The sequence below is a fragment of the Amblyomma americanum genome, chromosome 9 (genome assembly GCF_052857255.1).
Source record: "Amblyomma americanum isolate KBUSLIRL-KWMA chromosome 9, ASM5285725v1, whole genome shotgun sequence".
Classification (NCBI taxonomy): Eukaryota; Metazoa; Arthropoda; class Arachnida; order Ixodida; family Ixodidae; genus Amblyomma; species Amblyomma americanum.
Genome location: NC_135505.1, coordinates 74,327,047 through 74,341,532, shown reverse-complemented (window position 1 = coordinate 74,341,532; position 14,486 = coordinate 74,327,047).

Sequence of the window (14,486 nt, the reverse complement as noted above, 5' to 3'; positions counted from 1 at the left end):
CATTTGTTCCTTGTTATTCTTCCCATCATATATATTTTATGTCCTTCTAAACTGTCGTGCTTGCTGCAATGTGGTTCGGGGAGACGGGGCCAGTCAAGCTGCCCTTGACGCAGCTTTTATCCCGTCACCCTCCCCACACATCGTACATGCCCTGTACTTGTTGTGGGAAATAAACTGAAACTGAAACTGAAACATATTCCACTCTCGCAGTCACCATCTATGCACACATTCACTCACAGCAGAACACAGTCCACTCAAGAAGTCACCACCTATGCACATATTCAGTCACAATAGAACATAGCCCGTCCTTTGCAACAACACATGGTCGTCGGTTTCTTACGCGGCCTTTTTTAAGGCACGCAGCTGTTTTCAGGCTCAGTGGAAACAGCCGGCACAACCTAAAGGCAGACCTTTGTGGCAGGCATTATTTACAGGTGGCGCCAAGCCTAGTCTGGTTACATCTGGAGATTCATGCATGTGAACCTCAGCTGGGCCCAGCTGCGGCGGCAAATGATCTACAGACCAAAAGGAAACAGGAAGGTGACGCGGGATTTTTTATATTTTATTTGTTGATTGTGCCCACACGAATAAATGAAATCATATGGAAGCCAAATTGTAAGAAAAGCACAAATAGTAGTTGTACGTTAGGCTTCATAAGGAAGCGGTTTGTTTTGTTCTTTGTAGTTGCTCTTTCTAAAACATCCAGATATCTGCTTGAACTAGAATTGGGTTTTGATATATGAGGATCTGATATCGAGTTTGTCAGAAACATCACGACGTGACAGGTCTGGACCGATATGCTTTCTAATAGAACAGAAAAAATGTTTAGCTTAAGGATTTTCACTCGAAGTTTATATGGTTTAAATTTATTAATTTCCTATCATATGATGAAGGGTCGGTTTGCGTATTCATTCAAGTTAAATCTAACTGGTGTAACATTTTTCGTTTCAAAATATTTTTGGTTATGTTTAGTACACGGGTATAGCAAGATGCTTGCATATTAGAGTTGAGGCCTCATGGTGCAATATTTACAATGTAGACTTATGCAAAAAGTGGTAATTTACAGTCACTATAAAAAAGAAAACTTACGAAATAAAACCACTTTTACACGCAGGTTCCGCAATAGATGCTTTGCTGTATCTGCACCTAAGAATTTGCAGATTTGGCAGTTTTGAGAATTCTTCAAGAGGTAACAAGCCCAAATTATATTTCTAATTATCCGAAATTTCTTGAATGTTTTCGGAAGATATGCACAGTTGTTAGATTTAAAAACCATGCACCATTTTTTGCACGATCTAAACATAATGTAGAATCCATTTTTCAAGTTATTCTCACGACATCATCTTCGTTATTTGTATCTTCTCTTATTCTTCAGCGAATGACTGGATAAGCACAAATGGGCTAACTACTTCAACAGTATTATTATATTCAAAACAAAAACCAAAACCCCACCCACTTCCCAGGGGAACACCAGCTATTCTAAGCAGCGGTTTCAGGTATGAAACCACGGGTGCCGACGAGGATAGCGAACTGAATAATTTTTTTTTCTCCTGTGACATATTTGTATCAGCAGGCGTTTCGATAACAGCTAAAAATACGGAACAGCTAAAAGAGCGGCACCTTTAACCGCTGCCCGTATTAATAAAGGCTAGCATACAATGACAATGTCAGATGAATGCTACAAAATAGGTAGTGAAATAAAAGTCATCTTTGATATAACGGGTGAACTTAGTCTACGGGGGTTTAACGTCCCAAAGCGACTCAGGCTATGAGAGACGCCGTAGTATAGGGCCCCAGAAATTTCGACCACCTGAGGTTCTTTAACCTGCGTTAACATCGCACAGAACACGGGTCTCTAGCATCTTGCCCCCATTGAAATTGGACCGCCGCAGCCGGGTTCGAACCCGCGTTTTTCGGGCCAGCAGCTGAGTGCCATAACCACTCAGCCACCGCGGCGGCCACGGGTGAAATTTGTTAAATATAATCGAAATTATATATTTCGTTAATTTTAAAAGATGTTTAAATGTTGTAACAGCGTAGAAGTTTTTTAATGATTTTATAATACGACATGAAGTAAAACTGTCCATTGTTGAGCTAGACGATGCATCGTCGAACGAGGAAAAGGAACAGCTTAGAGGCATCGCAAGAAATTCAGTTAGAGATGTGCTAAGGAGGAGATCTGGGTAAGTTCGCACATACTTAGAAGCGGTTTTGCGCAGCGGAACACACAAGATAAAACAGAACTTACACCACAAGTGAGTTATTTCTTGTTTTGTGTGTTGCGCTGTGTAAAACCGCTTCTAATTATGTACCAACTTGCCCACATCTCCACATTAACCTATTTATTTCTAGATGTTTGGGGCCTTTTGTACACTTCGTTTTCCAAAATCCTTCTTCATGTGCAAACCTAAAAAAAAAACAACGCTCACGGTGCCAATTCTTTCTATTCCTGTGTGTTGCGCTCTGTAAAAACTACAGGGACACACTGTGGGCTTAAAGTGTGCATGGCGAAAGCCTTCCTTAACCCTGATTACTGTGTCACCTTGACAGCCTGTTGCTAACTGTTGATACACGCAACCGTGCGTGCGCCGCGGCACCAGCTGCCACTGGGGAGACTGGCGCGACTGACGTCACTGTTGCTATGCGCACATGCGCATGCTCCGCCTGCTGCTGGGGATGCGAGGAGGATGCGTGCCGGTGAGGGAGGGTAGGAGCTGGCACTGCGCCAAGGTAAGTCGGACGGACACCGTCACCGCGAGTATGAGCGCTTAAAGGCTTTCTTCTTAAAACCGCTTCGAAGTTAGAGACAACTCTGTGTCTGTTGCCTTGTTCTCTTGCCAATCAAGTTGCGGCGCTTCCTTCGCCGGTGGACGTTTGACCGTGCATCTGTCAGTCGCACTCCGGAAAAAGTTCGTATATAATTCGCTGTGGCGGGCATGCTACCCTGGCTTTCATGGCTCTTTATTCCAGAATTCAGCTCATCTCAAAATTGCGGAGCCTTATTTTAGCCCTTTTTCTGTCGCCGAGCATTATTAACATGCTTAGTATGAACGAGAGACGCCTTTTTTTCCCGATATGCTCGAGGTTTAACCGAAGAAGCCTTCACATGTATAAACACTTGGCTACAAGATAGCTACGAAAATGTAAGGAAGCATTTGAAACTGGACGAATGAGGGCCTTTTTTGTCAGCCAAGATATGCCAGAAGTGTTTGGAAGGGGGGGGTGGGGGGGGGGGAGGACGATCAGAAGAGAAAATAAAGAAGGTAAAAGAGCCTTTGGACGTGCCAAATTACACAGTTTTATTGTCGCGTTTCGTTGTAACAGTGCGCTTTGGAAAGTTGAACTCGGAGTTCCAAGACCATGCAGAAACTGAAAACGGCAACCTGCAGCTCACAACTGCTAGCTAAAAAGCGAGTCAATTCTTGCACTTAAATACCATGTACAACAACTCAAGTAGCCATTGAATATACGCAGTTGGTTCCGTGCTCAAACTTTCCTTCCTATGAAGATATCGATGAAAATGACAGTATAGTCCACGGGCGATACTAACTCTTGCCCCGACGGGAGCGCAGCTGCTGCAGGATAAACTCGCCGCCGCGCGAGCTCCAACGGCTGCAATTCGATCGCGGCGGCTAGTCCTGCTGCATTCTTAGTTTGCTATGACTACCGATGTAAAACAAAAACCTTTGAGTGGTCGCACCACTGTCTATTGCGCAGGCTTGCACGAAGTCGGTCTGACAGCTCCATTCGCTTAATCGCGCTTGTCTCGCGGCAAACGTCGCATCACACATAGCGCATGTCGGTTGCCGGAGTGAAGATATGAATGCAGATTGCATGCAACGTTAATTTATATTGGCTCCGTACGTGTCACTCCAGAATATGTTGCAACATCTTCGTTGACGGCGCGAAACCAGATGAGACCAACCCGGTTCACTACCGCTCGCACTGTCGTGAACGCGACACTCTGCCCTCCGTCTAGGCGATCGCTATAACAGTGCTAATTTTTGTGGGAGAAAAAAATTACTTCCCGAACTAATTTGTTCTGAGCACAAATTCTCGTAGCTTTGTTGAACCCCCTCCCATTTCGATTACCAACCTATGATGATTTCAGAAAATAACGCCACACGTTGAAGGCTCTCCTGCTACAGAACCTGTTTCTACATAAAGCATGCTAGCCAGCCCGCAGTCAGTAATACTAGTCCGGAACACGACGACAAATGCGCTCACTTCATCTTTATTTCAGGTCGCCGAGCATCTCCTTATATACCGTCAAAACAAACGCCCAACTGGGAGAAGAAATTTAACACGTGGCGGTAAGGAGTGACACGGCAAAGGACAAAATAAAACAAAAAATTCTAAGATAACTCCGGGATTGTACACTGGATCAAACCCCAACAGAAGCTCACTTATCATTACAAAACAGACAGGGAGAGGAACAAGAAATGGATGATAAGGACATAGCAAACGCTTATTTACAACAGCCAACAGCTGCCACGGCAGAAGGATTTGACAAAAAATTCTTTCATAAAAAAACCGACATGTTAAAGCTAAATAAAAACACACAGGCCAAAGATACACGAATAATTCAAGAACGTCTATGTTCAGCTTGCTAGAGCAAAAATTTTCAAATTTAGAAAATCGCTACACTAGACAGCTATTACTCCAAAGCCCATTTGAGCGCTGCAAATCATAGAAATGGCACCACTTAGAAGGCTACCAAAAATTCGCTTGAAAAAAAAAGGGGGGGGGGGGCAGATGGGTGGCGAGAACCAAGCGGGACCTTAAAGGTACAAAATTGTCGGCTCCAGATTAGCCACAAATAGCGCGAGATAGGGTTAATCGCCGCCGCCTTCGTTACTTATCATGAGAAGCTACGAAAGTACGGATCTGAACTGACATATCTCCTGCGTTTTCCGGGGGCACTAAGTGCAGCTGAAGGCGAAGCTAGAACGACGGATGAGTAGTATTGTCCAGAAGCAATGCAAATTATAAGCAGACAAGCATGGGAAGATGAGACTGCGAACGTCCAGCACATACACATGAGTCAGAAGACAGACGTCTGGTAGCTAGTGTCGAGTCAATTTTTACTGGTATCCGTTCAAACAGGTGGACGACTAACGTTCAGTATACAATCAAAAATCGTTTGACGGAGATTTATTGTATGACCTACTTTTTTTTTGCAACGCGGACTACCGGTGCTCCTTTTCCTATTGCGTTTGAACACCATGTAACGTCATGAATGGTATGCCGTGCTCAGTGTGCGCTTATTCCGTTTGGTTATATTTCGCAGCAAACAAACGGTGATAGGATGTGTTCAAGTTGCCTGGGCAAGAACATATATTTCGATCGGATACCAAAAATTATTTTAATAACAATCACGAGAAGAATGTCATCGTTTCTGATGGAGCTGTTTCCAATTTCAAGAGTTACCAAATGTGCTGGGTAATTCTTTAATATTGAATGGCCAGATTATTCCCATCTAGGGGTTGTTCTCACAATTCGTGTCCCTTCACTGCGTTATAATAAATTGCACATCTCCAAACAAAAACTTTAATTTTTAATTTTAACCCAACGTTTCGAAGCCGTCTCGGCTCCTTCATCCGGGGTGAATGAGGGAAGTAGCTAGCGTCTTTGAGGGAGGAGAGGGGGCTAAAGGAACGACAGATGAGATGCGAAAGGCGTGGTGGAGGGGGAGAGGGGTAAGGCTGTTAGTCGCGTTGTCGCACTGCAGGGAGGCGGTCAATAGAGACTTTTTTTCGTTGAGTTGAAGCGGGAAGTCCCTGGGCATATACTAGAGGCAGGTATCCTTTTGTACGGTTTTTGTTGTTTGGAGTGGTTTCGATGTGCCAGGATTACAAAAGCAGCCTCTCGTGGAAATTTGTTTCGCTTCCAAGGATGTGGGTTTCTTCGAAGTTGATTCTATGGTCGGAGTCCTCGGAATGTTCGGCTACTGGATTGCGCTCTCTTGCAAATTTGCGGACGTCGTTTTTGTGTTGCCGAGTTGTTTCTTTGAAATTTTTGGTTTTCCCTATGTAGCTTGCGTCGCAGTCGGTGCATGGAATTTTGTTGACAATGCTTTGGGCTCTTTCGCACCGCGGCCGGTCTTTGGGAACAGGTAGGCAAAGCGCAACAGTGTTTGTGGTCTTGTGCGCAACCTGGAGACCCGCTTTTTTCAGGATTCGGGCGATGGTTTCGCTGACACCTCCGACATAAGGTAAAGTGACGTAATTTGGTGGTGGGGTTGGTCTTTGTGCGTTGCTTTCTTGGCGAATGTCGTGTTTTTGACGTCGAATGGTTTTCTGAATAAGGGCTTGGGTAGCCGTTCATGATTAGTTCTTTGAATATCGTGCGTTGTTCTTTTTTTATGTCAAGTTCTGTGCTGCAATGTGTCTGAACTCTTCTGCACAGCGTCTTCACCACAGAAACTTTATGGACTGTCGGGTGGTTCGAAGAGAAGTGGAGATACCGGCCTGAGTGAGTTGGTTTGCGGCATACGGAGAATTGAAGGGCACTGTGCTTTCAGGACACGAGGACGTCCAAAAACGGCAGGGAGTTATCTTGTTCCACCTCTAGCGTGAACTCAATGTCAGGAACTTTGGTTTCGGGACTGAAACCACTGTATCCTTCAATTTTCTGTTTACCGCAAACCAACTCCCTCAGGCCGGTATCTCCACTTCTCTTCGAACCACCGACAGTCCATAAAGCATCAGTGGTTAAGGCGCTGTTCTGAAGAGTTGAGACATACTGCAGCACAAAACTTGACAGAAAAAAAGAACAACGCACTATATTCAAAGAACTCATCCTGAACGGCTACCCAAGACCTTATTCAGAAAATCGTTCGGCGTCAAAAACACTACATTCGCCAAGAAATCAACGCACAAAGACCAACGCCACCACCAAAATACGTCACTTTACCTCATGTCGGAGGTGTCAGCGAAACCATCGCCTGAATCATGAAAAAAGCGGGTCTCCAGGTTGCGCACAAGCCCAAAAATACTGTTGCGCTTTGCCTACCTGTTCCCAAAGACCGACCGCGGAGCGAAACAGCCCAAGGCATTGTCTACAAAATTCCATGCGCCGATTGCGACGCAAGCTACATCGGGGAAACTAAAAATTTCACAGAAAGAATTCAGCAACACAAAAACGACGTCCGCAAATTCGCAAGAGAGCGCAATCCAGTAGCCGAACATTCCGAGTACTCCAACCATAGAATCAACTTCAAAGAAACCCGCATCCTTGGAAGCGAAACAAATTTCCACGAAAGGCTGCTTTTTTTTTTTTAATCCTGGCACATCCAAACCACTCCAAACAACAAAAACCGCACAAAAGGATTCCTGCTCCTAGTATATGCCCAGGGACTTCGCTCTTCAACTCAAAGAAAAAAAGTCGCCATTGACCGCCTGCCTGCAGTGCGACAACGTGACTAACAGCCTTAACCCCCTCCCCCTCCCCCACGCCTTTCGCATGAAAGGTGTCGTTCGTATGAACCCCTCCTCTCTTTCATACTTTAAAGACGCTAGCTACGGCCCTCAGTCACCCCTGATGAAGGAGCCGAGTCGGCTTCGAAACGATGGGTTAAAATTAAAATTTTTGGTTGGAGATGTGCAGTTTATTATAAGTCTTGAAACCCAAACATACAGGCAAATCTGTCAAAATGCTTAGTTTTCAATCCCTTCATTGCTGGCTCTTCTTGGTATGTTGGGCCCATCCATCTGCTTTGAAAAATATTTTGCCACTGGCCAAGTAGAATGCGTTCGTCAAAACAGCACTAGACGAGGAAATATTAGGAGTATTTTGTTCGAGTCCAGTGCCTTCATTCGAAAGAAAATCATGACGGAGTGGATCAGGGTACCATTTCGCCACTCAAACTTTTGTTGAGTGTCAACTGCTTCTCTCGCTTCTATGTGCCCTTGTCCTGTCTACTGTGTGTTTTTTTCTTTTCTCTTTGTAAACTAAGGCCTATTCTAGTACCGCTTCTAGCGGGAAGAAAACAGCACGATACAGGTGAGTGACACAACAACTTTTAAGCAAGCCGACCGTCTTAACTGGGCCGCCTTGCTGGAGAACCGTTTATCGTGATCCTTCTGGGCATTTAGGATGAGGAGCTGGAAGCAAGATATTGAGAAGCCGCTTCCAACAAAAAGATAGCTTTTAAAGATATATAATGGCGGGCGCCATCCTTATCATGCAAGACCCTTTTATCAAACAAGAATAGATGAGATCGCAGTTCCTCGCTGAGTACCCTTTTGAGCCCACGGCAAGTAGATGGTTTTTGTAATTTTAAAGGCAGTGACGCCCGTGAGTACTAACGAAGCTTAGCGAACGAATCTATGAAGTTTGCGGAGCGCCACAGCCACGTTCTATTCCTAATTATTTCTTTGTTCTGTTCCAGGCGCTACGTGATCCACTCAGGCGTATTGTAAATAAACGTCCGAGAAAATGCGCATATGCCATGTCTGCTGCATTTATGAGTTGCCTTATCTTCACGTCTCTCTGGAGCCTGTAAACATGTTGTGACAATATTCAGTAAAGCAAAATTATGGTGCAGAACTTCGTTGAGCTAATGTGAGCCATTACCGCGGTCCTCTTATTTGAAAGACGGATTACTTTTGCTTCTAAAAAGAGTTTTGTCTTCAGTACGACAGTAATTAAACACTCGCCTGGAAAATAGCTAGGCATTACCATGCGATTATTAATGTGAACCCTATAGCGTAAATTCCAGAGTTCAAATAAAAAATCCTCCTTGCGCATAGAACGGATCACTATGACTAAAAAAAAAACATTACGGATACAGGTGATAAGGCATCCCTCAAAAAGCAGACAACGACGCAGTGAATTGTTTTTTTGGCATTTTCGAGGCCAGACGACACCGCTACTTACTACCAGGCGGCGATCGCAGTGTCTGTAACCTGTTTGCCGTGACAAGGAATGTCAGAGGTACGAACATGATCACTTGAAATGTGTCACCAACCTCAGGCTTTAATGAGGTCTGAATAATGTCTTGGCAACGTTACCAAAGAGCTAACAATAGCGAACACAGTGTGACTAGAAATTAGGCATGTCGGAGAACGGACAGTTCTAGCTTGTACTAAAAAAAAGAGGTGATCTGGCTATTTACGGCTTACAAGCTAAACGACTTACAGGAGAGATGTTTCCTGTTTGACTCAGACTTTCTCAGTAAACAACACTTTTTTTGGTGCAAAACGAAACTTACAGTAAAAAGAAAAAAATGCAAAGAACAAATTTGTATTAAAATCGATATTTCGGTGGAGCTGTCAGTTCTTCACGCTACACGAGGGCTGTCAAACAGTTCCCCCTTTTTTTCGCATTTATGTCTGTTGTTATGCTTTCCTTTCCCTTTCAGGGTTTTCGTTATCTCTTTAAATTGTTTTTCTTGTGGGCTGGTTTTAAATTAGGCTTTCTTTTCTTTGACGCAGTACTTCTTGGCTCACTGGTTGTTATAGTCTGTTTAGTTCGCAATTTTTTGGTATTGTGGTGCGCTGTAACGATATATTCCTTACGTATAAAAATGGTCAAGTACAGTGAACAAAGAAGACACTTTTAAGCGGGTGACTGATGACTCCAAACAACTTCCAACCTTGTAGCCGCAGGAGATTCGAATTGTATGTCATTTTCCTTTCAGAATAAACAAAGTGGTGAGTGAGCGTACGCTTCTTCTTCTTTAAGTGAATTCAATACAATTTCTTGCGCCCGCCTACATGTTAGAATGAATGCTCAACGACTCGACCAACATTGCACAAACTTGAGGCAAGAGACGCGTCCTTTCTAGCATTCCACTAGTCTCGTTTGTTCCAAGATTGAAATGATGGCAGTATTGCATTATTTTAGAACGGGAAGCTCTTAAGAGCTGTTCTGACGTATGGACGTCCAGCACCTCTCGGAGCAGTCAGAAGGCCTAATCGGAACCTGCGCTCAAACCACTCGAAGAACCGCTGTTCGCCGGGGCTGGCGCCGCGCACTCCGCAACAGCTGGCGCCACGCAGTGCAGATGGCCTCGCTTGATTCGGAGCCACGGGTTAGCGGCATGGTCTCGGTATACGTGCATCATGCTATAAGCACACGGTGCAGCAAGTGGAGCATGTTACAGAGTGCTTTGCATGGCGGACGGAATACGTTTAGCACTGCAATCCTCATGTGCTGTGATAGGTGCTCGTGACAGGCAGGGAAAATTAAAGGAAGAAAAAAAACAACCTCAACGTGATAGAGTTTATGCCCAACCCGATCATCGACTTCACTTTCAGCTTCAAGCCGACTATTCCGTGTAAAGCCACTATCTTATCTTTCAACCAGCTTACAGTCATAACCGTTGCTATTTATTTTAATATTTCGTACGCCGATTTGCGCCAGCGGATTGAAACAATGCAACAGAGTACGACAGAATTCTGTGAGAGCCAGCACGGTCGCCCGCATAAGTTCGGGTTTTCTCACTGAGCAGTAAGAACCTCTCATTTTTTCGTTTAATTTTCTCTGTGTTGTGCTAGCTGCGGCTACTGTATCGAAGTAAAGTTCTTAAATTGCCTCCCACTAAATGGCTCTCTGGGTGATGCTCCCCGCCTTTTCTATCGATTATTTTCTATTAGACCACCATTCCTCTTTTCTCCACAAGACAACAACATCCCAACTTTAAGCATGATATCTTTTGAGACACATTTCGGGAAATTTTGGCCAACACCACCCACAAAGCGCGGCGAATTTAAGGTCGAACATGAAGCCGAAATTGTCAGAAAACTTTCGAAATTTTGACCAGTAAAGAAAAACATTCCTCCCTAATGAGATTCAATGCACTGCCTGTGTGAAGAAATAAGATTTATTTCCCGATGCTTTAAATATTTTGGCTACCGCCACTGTTTCATTTTTTAACACCTGCTGAGCAACACAAATCTATGCGGTGCACTTAAGTGTACTTATGCGCGCAAATGCAAAAGCTGTGCGCGGTCCGCCATCTGAATATGCTTCTCGGGCATGGCTAAGTGGCCGAGCTAGCGTCCGCTGTGGAACTACGCGCGCGCCATGTGCTGTGCCATCGTTGTACATTGCGAGCGGAGTTTTCACTAGCTGCCACATGAAGGCGCTACGACGCGTCAAGCAAGAATTGACTGGAAACGTACTTTTATACTCGGTGAATTGCGGCATTTATAATTTATCTGCTCATAATTACTTATCTACGCCTCAGTACATATCTCGAAGATACAATCCTGAGACAACTCTGCACTCACTATACGTGCCTTTATTCAGCTGCAAAACTCAAGCCGCCTTCTGGTACACATTACAGTGAACACTTAAGAACTCACATTCTACGGTATCCATTTTTTTACCTGTGGAGAAAAACTGTTTTGTGCCATGTGATCTGCCGGCTACTGATCCGGAGTTCCCGGGTTCAAACCCGACCGCGGCGGCTCCGTTTTTATGGAGGAAAAACGCTAAGGAAATACGATGTCAGTGCACATTAAAGGTCCCCAGGTGGTAGAAATTATTGCAAAGCCCTCCACTACGGCGCCTCTTCCTTTCTTCTTTGACTCCCTCATTTATTCCTTCCCTTACGGCGCGGTTCAGGTGTCCAACGATATATGAGAAAGATAGTGTGCCATTTCCTTTCCCCGCAAAACAAGTTATTATTATTATTATTATTATTATTATTATTATTATTATTATTATTATTATTATTATTATTATTATTATTATTATGTTGATGTGACTATTTAGTCTGTGGAAGAGCCGTATGTTTGCCCGCCTCGCTGAATCACCAAGGTCATCGATATCTTCGTTTCTTTAGCAGTGCGCTTTGGTTCGGGGATTATATGCTGGCCTGCAAGAGCCGCCTAGCTGGATGTCCTGTTTAAATGCATGTGTGTGCCTCCCAAACTTTTGATGTTTGGGTAGGTGGGGATGAGCAGGGCTATGGTGGACTCCTGCTGCTCAGCCTAGCCTTTCGTTGCATCGCCATACAGATATATTCTTTTTCAACTCTGCTTTCATGCAATAGTGAAAAAAAAAAGCACCCGTCGTGGCGCACTGGAAACGTCCCTGTCTTGAATACCGTAGGCCCGGGTATGATTCCCTCCTAGGCCACAATATTTTCTCCTTATTTTTCTTCATTGACACCTAGTGCCTTGTTGGATTCTGGATTGCTTTATAGATTGCATTGCGGATAATAATTTGGCTCTTTGCACTATTAATTGGCTTGCTGTGGATTGGGTTGTGAATTGGCTATGGATTGGAGAAAGCGTGACAGAGTCTGTCCACGCCACTAATCAGGCAAAAAATGCTTTCGCATTAGAAATGAAATCAACCACAAAACACTCGGCTACCGCCACCGCCTCGCGCGCATTGTATTCGAACTGTTCGTCACTTGCGCCACTGCTTCAATTCATAGTCATCTTTCATGCGTTAGTGTCGAGCTTCAGAATATCAATGCCAACGGCGCGCTCTTCATGTGGAAAACAAGTGGGTGACAGCGGCGTTTCTTTGTTCCTCCAAAGTAGAAATGTAGGCCATTCCCTCTAAACATAAACACCACCACCACTACCCGCGATGCATGCTTCTTTGGTCAAATAATAAAAGTGGCCAAAGGCGTCATAGATTGCGATACGCTTTTTATGCAATCCGCTAAACTCTTACACCTTTCCGCTTACGCTCACTTTCGATGGCAAAATTGACTACATATCGCTTATTGCGTATTCTGTTGCAGAGCTTCTGCGAACAATTCCAAAATGCGCTGCAACTTATTCTTGGTATAGTGTTTATATCATGGAAAAATACTGCAGTCCCTACTTCTATGGAGAAATTTGATTTCTGATTTCTTGCACTTTCACACTATTATGCTTTTTCTGTCATGTCCACGTTGCTTGTATCAGTAGGCTATGTGTTTTCTAGAGTGCTATATGCTAATTTGCTGGGTAAATTTAACGACTTTTCTGCGTTACCAATAGCACCATTTTCATCATCTACGGTAGAAAAACTACATCTCACACGCTCGTTGTATTTCATTGTTAGCAGGAAGCCTCAGAAAAATGGCTGTGGTGGATAAGTGGTTATGGCGCTCGGCTGCTTACCCGAAAGACGCGGGTTTGATCCCAGCCGCGGCGGTTGAATAACAATAGAGGCGAGATTCCAGAGGCCCATGCGCTGTGTGATGTCGGTGCACATTGAAAAAATTTCAGGTGGCCGAAAATATCCGCAACCCTCCACTACGGCGCCACTCATAGCCTGTGTCAGTTTGGGACGTTAAATACCATAAACCAAAACATTTGATTGGGCGAAAAGGTTTATAAGAGTTCAGAAGGGTTGTAATGACAAAATAAAGACGCCAAATAAGGAACACTAATGAGCAAAAACGACGCAGTAGGCTACAGTCTTCCGCCTAATTTCGTCTAGTCGTATGTTTATTCTGTTAAAGCCAAACTATTCGGCAACTAAGGATATCCTTGTAGCAGATTCTCGTCGCTTCGCAAGAAAACTTGAGGGTACATTTAAGCTCCGCCTTAAAGCGCTAATGACCGCGTTAATGGGCCGCCGCAGCGGTCTGGGGCCATCCTTCCGTATCACTTCGCAGACATGGATGCTGTTCCTTTTCTGATGATAACATTACGATTCATCTACCCTTAAATGTACAATGCGACAGCATTAAAGGTCTCTCCTGTGCAAGTACTCCTGATCTGCAACATAGGATTCTGCATATCCTCAGAAGCTGACTAAATGAGGAATTTGATAACTTAAAGTTTATATTTTTATATTTTAGACACCGCGGCTACTGTTGATACCAAGCCTGGTGCAGCAGCGCAGTGGTTAACCGATGCGCCACTTCCCCAGCACGTCGGTGTTGCGAACACAAACATTGGTGTGGCTTGTGAGATCTAGATTACTCTCCCGGTGCAACTTTTTGCCTCCCGAACATAATTTAACGCCATGTGCCACGGTGGACACCTTGCTCAGCGCCTGCCCCTGTGTGTCTTCATTCTTGTCTAATTCGCGCTGTTCTTCTTGAAAGTGGCGTACTGACTCGCATAAGCATCAGTACTCACAATGCGGTGGGCAGGTTCCAGCGACATAGAAACGTCCCGTGATATAGGTGACAGGTGGTCTACGTGCTTTTCGGCTCGCGCCGCGAATGACAACGGCACCAACAAAGCCAGGGTTTCAGCACAACGGGACCCTTAAGACTATCGCGTTGAAATCTAAACATTGACAACAAGATTTGAAACATTTAGTACACCGCTAGCTTGCAGAAGAAAAGTTTTAAAAGTACTTTTTGCACAGTAACTTGATTCAGATGCTTCATTTCGCTTATAAGAGTCCTCGGTAATGCGCTGCATATTTTCCGGAGTTCGATAGGCAGACAAATTAGTCACAAAATATCGGGCAGCGAATGGCTTGCTGCGAACTTTTACAGTTCATTTTGCTGAGTCGATAACCATACAGAGGGCACTATTTCCAGGAGACGAAGACATACGAGACAGTGTGTCGCA